The sequence below is a fragment of the Taeniopygia guttata genome, chromosome 20 (genome assembly GCF_048771995.1).
Source record: "Taeniopygia guttata chromosome 20, bTaeGut7.mat, whole genome shotgun sequence".
Classification (NCBI taxonomy): Eukaryota; Metazoa; Chordata; class Aves; order Passeriformes; family Estrildidae; genus Taeniopygia; species Taeniopygia guttata.
In genome coordinates this window covers 12,481,712-12,487,711 of record NC_133045.1, presented here as the reverse complement: position 1 = coordinate 12,487,711, position 6,000 = coordinate 12,481,712, and the positions used below count along the sequence as shown (strand labels likewise).

At 39.1% G+C, this 6,000-nt stretch overlaps 1 long non-coding RNA gene across 1 annotated transcript in view; it reads left to right on the top strand.

The window, feature by feature from the left end:
* The first annotated feature begins 761 nt into the window (after positions 1-761).
* The window catches only part of LOC115497925 (uncharacterized), a 28,085-nt gene continuing 22,846 nt past the window's right edge, over positions 762-6,000 (top strand). The window contains exon 1 of the long non-coding RNA XR_012051541.1: positions 762-1,021. This is a non-coding gene — a long non-coding RNA (uncharacterized lncRNA). The remainder of the gene's footprint in view (positions 1,022-6,000) is intronic.

Sequence of the window (6,000 nt, the reverse complement as noted above, 5' to 3'; positions counted from 1 at the left end):
AAGCAGTAACACACCTCTACAAGAGGAAAAAACAGCTGCACAGAAATAATATAGGGAAAACAAATAAGGCCATAAATTCACTCAGAGGTCCAAGATTATCTAGAGGAGCAGTGGAGAAACATTCTATAAAGCAAAGATGCTGTTTTCATAAATCCTGATCCAGGGCTGGGGGACTTGGGGATTTCTGTTTCTCACCATTTCTGTTCGTCTCCTCTATGTCCCAAGCCATCTGCATTGCCATATTTGTTTGACAAGGTGTGTATATACAGCAACCTCTCTGGGTCACTGAATACAAGGCAGAGCTGGTTTCCCATGAAACCTTTTACAAGAGCTAGAAGATTTGAGGAAATATGACAGCTTGAACAAAAATGTTGCTTTGTGTCAAATATGGAGATAACTGAAGAAGCTGCAATCCTAAAGCTGAAATAATGCTCCATGGGACTAAATCCTCCATTGTCCTGTCCCTGGTAAAAAACACAGCCTGCTCTCTGCTCTGGGGCCTGTATCCATCGACCTGTCTCAGGGAATTTTTAAAGGCCTTGCTGTCATTTCCTATTGGAAAATAAATACACTTCAAGACCTCAGAATCTTTTGCTAAACAGAATGGTTGTTTTCCCAGTCCAAAAGCAATACTCTCCTCTCTGCTAAATTCTGTCCTGCTTTGGAACCCCACAGCTTGTTCTCTGGATGTTGATTTTAAACCAGCTTTCATGAGCAGCTGCAGTAAATAAAGCCCTCAGCTGGTTTTCCATTGCACAGGGGGTGGGAGGGCCAGGTCAGGTCCCACGCTGCAGAGATCCTGCTCCAGCAGAGCCCGGCACTCGGAGCTGCCCGTGAGCCCCTCAGATCTCAGCTGAGCCGCACGCTGCCACACCAGGGCCTGAAAACTTCCATATGCCTGGGCTGGATTCTTGCCCTAAATTCATGACACACGCTAGCCAGGGCAGCTGATGAGAGTGTGATGAGGTGAAGAGGCACTGGGACAGGAGCGAGACATCTCCAACACTGCTATAAACCAAAAGTGAGTGGTAGGTACTGCAGTAAATTCAGAGGAAGAGAAGGGAGTCTGCATTAAACTCTAGCTTTCTGTTGATAATAAGTTAAACCTGTCAGAGCCTAACCATTATAGGGCCATGCTGGTAATCATGCTGAAGTGTATTTTAATGTCAACATCTGTATTGTTTGCACGTCTTTAACATAAAACTATAGTTCAGCTAGGGGTTTATGGCAGAATTGTTACTTTCTGATTGTTTTACTTAGTTTATTTGCAGGCTGAAAAACAGTAAACTCTTCCAAGAAAAAAATGTTATGACATTATGAAAAATCCCTGTGCCTTTAAAAATGTATTTCATAAATGAGTAAAAGGCAAAAATGCAATATACCTAAGTAAAAGTAGAAGGTTAATGCTGGATGAAAGGCATTAATTTTGCTCCATGTTGCACAAAGACTCACACAGAGTTTGGAACATCCCAGACATGAAGTTACTGAGCTCATCCTTTTCTGCAAAAACCTGTTTTGTTGGGCAGTACCCAACAGGAAGGTCCAGTTGTGAGAACTCATGAGCTAAGAATCTAACAAGAGTCTGAGCTGAAGGCTTTAAGCATTTAATATTAAGAGATATCCACGATTAAGCTGAGATAATAATTTTTAAGTGATCTAAACTAGATATTGCCCATATTTGATACATAGTGAATTGACACATGACCAAAATAGAAACATATTAACCCCAAAATCTAATCAAAATTATATATTGTTTTTGATGAGAAGTGGATTTAAGGGCTCACAATGACCAGGAAAATGGAAGAACAGAACTACACTGCTCTTTTCCTTTCCTATAAGCTTACATGGAGCAGATTGAAAAACAGAACAGCCATAGCACACTGGGAACCAATGGTCTGAATCATGCTCTGAAATAATTCTGGAAAACACCCCAGGCCTGACCCTTAGCCTAAAAGGAGAAAATCTTTAGTGACTTCAAGTAGTTCTCAAGCAAGTTATTTGAATTAGCTGAGATACCATTTATAAAGTGTCTGTCTTCATGCTATAAAAGCATCACCATTTCAAAATTCAGACAAGAATTGGAGATGTGAGCTCTGCAACTTTCTTTCCAATCTGCTTTGCTTGTGGTCTTGGGGACTAACCCACATAAATATGAATATAATTATATCTTTAGAAATAGCAAAGAGAGTTCATTTGTTACAGCAATCTACAAAGAACAAGAAAGGGTTTTATAATCCAGTTTTGGATTTTAAATTGGATTCTTCATTGTCTGAAGTCTGTTAGTCATTATTCCCTGGGTGCAATGCTTGAATTGACGTCTGCAAGGGTTTGTGTATGTATATGCCTCTAAGAAAACATTCTGAATTATAAGATTCCCCAGGGAGCGCTGACACAAATAAAGGACACAACATATTTTATCTATTAGAAACACTTCAGGCTTTTAAGTAGTGCCAAAACCCACAATTAAATCAATATTAGACCCATAAGAAGAGATGATTCAGAAAAGTTCTTCCCAGTAATGCACAGGTGGGTATTTGCATTGTGGGAACAAGCCAAATGGAAATGATTTTAACTCTGAACATGCAGAATGTTTCCTGGGACTGACGATGATCCAAAGTTATCTTATTCCAAAATTACAGCCCAGTTCCAGAAACTCTTAAGTGAAAGTAACTCTTTCCCAAAATAAAGATTTATAACAGAGAAAAATGCAGTGAAATCATGTTCTGATCATGTGTGTTCTAGGTGTCATTCAAAAAACAGATGTACAAGCATCTTAGCTCCAGAGAAATCAGGAATCTATAAAAAGTGTAGATGTACTGTGTTGAGAAATCCACCTTTTTTTTTTTAACAGAAGGAAATATTTTCTACAGAATTTTCTCTTTTTGTCTGATTTTCACATTTCACCTTTCAGCTTTTCACGTTAACTTGAGTTTTGATCACTTTTGCAACAATTTTATTCTTCATTCTGGCCATGAAATTGTCCAGAAGACTGGGTTTAGTACTGTGAGAAAAACACCTGAGTGCTCTCTGTGCTCATGGTAAGACACCTTTGGAACAGCATTTGGCATTCTATGGAAAAATTATGCAATCTCAGTGATTTCTGAGAAAATGAAGAAATTATCTGGTCATTATTATCTGAAATATAGCACCTACTACATTAGTCAACACTGTCCCAACTCCCTTTCCCAGCTTGAGCTGTTGTAAATGTTGTTCTGCAGATCTCTGCAGCCAGGCTTGTCAGTGCTAAAAGGCAACTGTGCTCATTTGTTTGTTCAAAGAACAACAGATGCCACCAATAATCTCATATCTCTGCATCAGCTCCTGAAAGCAGGTGCATTTATTTTTTCCTGCATTTGCAATGATACATGCAAGCATGCAGAGATTGGAAAAAAGCATTTTGTAAATCTTAACATTTTAGACAAACCCAACTCCTTGCAAATTCATGTCTCTAACCAGAAAAAGGCACAGATCAGTCTTGGCTTTGTTCTGAGAACAATTTGCATCATTACTTGCCCTGAAATCGCGTGTGTCCCTTGGTGCAGATGTCTGCACAGTCCCTTATCTGTAACTTGTTCTTCCACTCATCTGACACAGAAATTTCCAACATGCCAGAAAACTTCTTCAGTGCCAATGAGCTTCACTTCTGATCCACATTTTCCCATCTGCCTAGCTGCAATTTTGGCTTATCCATTTTCTCCCACTCATGGAAAAAAGCACCCAATTGTTTGCTTGTTTTGCTGTGGAAGTGCAGAGTCCCAGGTGTGAGCTGCTGCTATAAAAGCACAGCCAGCAGACACCACACCAGGCACAGGAGAGCATCTGACATGAGGACACGTCTCACTGTGGGCCTTGATCCTTCCCCTTCCATGGAACAGAAGAGACACACAAAATTTAAACAAGTCTTGTTTTGACCTCCACAATGGCATTTAATGTGCCTGTTCACTGAAACTGTTTGTGTTTGTTCTTCAAACTGTTTTTAATCAGTATTTAGTTTGGAAATGTTTGCACAGAAGACATCTGTAAGAATGACAAGGGCCAGTCCAGGGGTCTGTGCATGTCACGGCACTTGTCTATGGATTGGTCTATCAAATAAAGTTGTGAAATGGTAGTTTATGTTCCATTAAAAAGAGGGGGGGATAATTAAAAGCAAAGCAACAGAAGAACAAACAGAGAAGACAGATGTTTTCCAGATTTCCTTGACAAATTAATGAAATATTTTAAGCCCTATAGTCTCCTTCACATCACTGGTTATTTGAAAATATTTCACAAAGGCCAAGTTTCCCAGCATCCTGAGAAAACCAAGGTCTGTAAATATGAAAGCATTTCATTATTAGAGAAGGTGAAATATCTACAGCCAACTCAGAGGCATCCCCAAGGAGACTGAGAGAAGGCAAAAAGACCTACCAGAAACCCCATCTTTACTGCATTTACTTTTCATCTTGTCCCAGCATTCCTTATGCACCAAACTCCAAAATTAAATGGATATTATGGGCACACAAATATTTTACCAACTTAAAAATAAATTTGAAAGCAATCCTTTCATTTCTGTATCCTTCAAATGTAAAACAGCATCTTGTTTCTGTGCATCTGAATTATTAATAAGATTAGGGGTTAGACTCCATGGGTTTCATTAATTAAATCAACTTTAAATATACATATACAAATAATAACATTCTTGTCATCAGTTTGGCATCCTCAAAAGAGAGACAGACAAGATTGCCTTGGAAAATTTACCTTCTCCCTTGCTTTAACTTAAAGTATTTCTTTGTGTAGCAAATGTAGATTACAGTGGAAGAGAGGTTTAGAGACTGCAGGTAGAAGTCTAATTTGCCAGATTTAGCTGAACAAGTTTATTTTAACATTCCTCTTCCTGTTCTGTATTTCCAGCTGGGTATGCTGGAAAATCTGGTGCTCAGATTCCACTGGCATCCAGATCCCACTTTGACTCAGCTGTGATCTTTACAATTCCTTCCTGTCTTGCTACAAATGTTTCTGAATGGTAATAAAAATGCAGACAGATTGAAGGACCAAAGAACTGCAAAGGATGCACGCACAGAAGAGAGAAAAGTTCAGAGGGAAAGAGATGTCACCATATTCTAAAATACCTCAGAATAAAGAATTATGTAAAGAAATTTTGCCATCAGGCTCTATAAAATTTTCCCATTGACTGCAATGGAGATGCAAAAGTGTGCCTTGAAAACACATCTTTGGGAATCATTCCCAGCCTTGGAACACAATACACAGCACAAAGCAGTTTCAAATTAAGGCATCAAATTAGGAAAATGTTCTTAATAAAAAAGAGAGAGCAAGAAAGACAGAAAGGTTCCCCAAGGGAGAAGGCATCATCACTGCACAAAGCAGAGAAGCGACATACACATAAATGCTGTCAATAATCCACCAATACAGGGCTCCAGACCAACCTGGGCCTGATCTACCAGATGCCTTTCACTCTTGGATATTAAATTCTAATATACAGGTACATACATGAACCACAGCAAACAACCCATCCAAAATAGTTCTGGGGGTTTTGTGTTAAAATGACAGAGATCTTTGAAAACCAAATGGAATCATATGGAAGTGCTAGGCCAAGTAGCAGTAAAGGCAAACTGGGTGCCTCAAAAGAATCAGTGGTGTGGGACATGCAAAGAGTTGATGAAAGGCAGGATGAACAATTAAGGCTGATTTATAGCATGTGACAACCATAAATGGCTCTGCATTGGGGCTAATCTAAAGCAGCAATGAAAAGATGACACAGGAGACAGAGAGGAATGTGAGCAGTGCATGAAAAGCCATGGATCACATGGAGTCTGGCCTGTGCTGGGATGAAGACTCATTTGAAATGCAGGGAAATAGGATACAGAAACTAGAAATGCAGTTGTGTTTTGTTTGGGGGTCTTGTTTATTTGTTTATTTGTTTTGCATTTGAGAACAAATTGGGTTGCAAAAAGAGATTATATGACTGTGGTTTGGACCTCATTCCAAATATAAATCAACCACAAA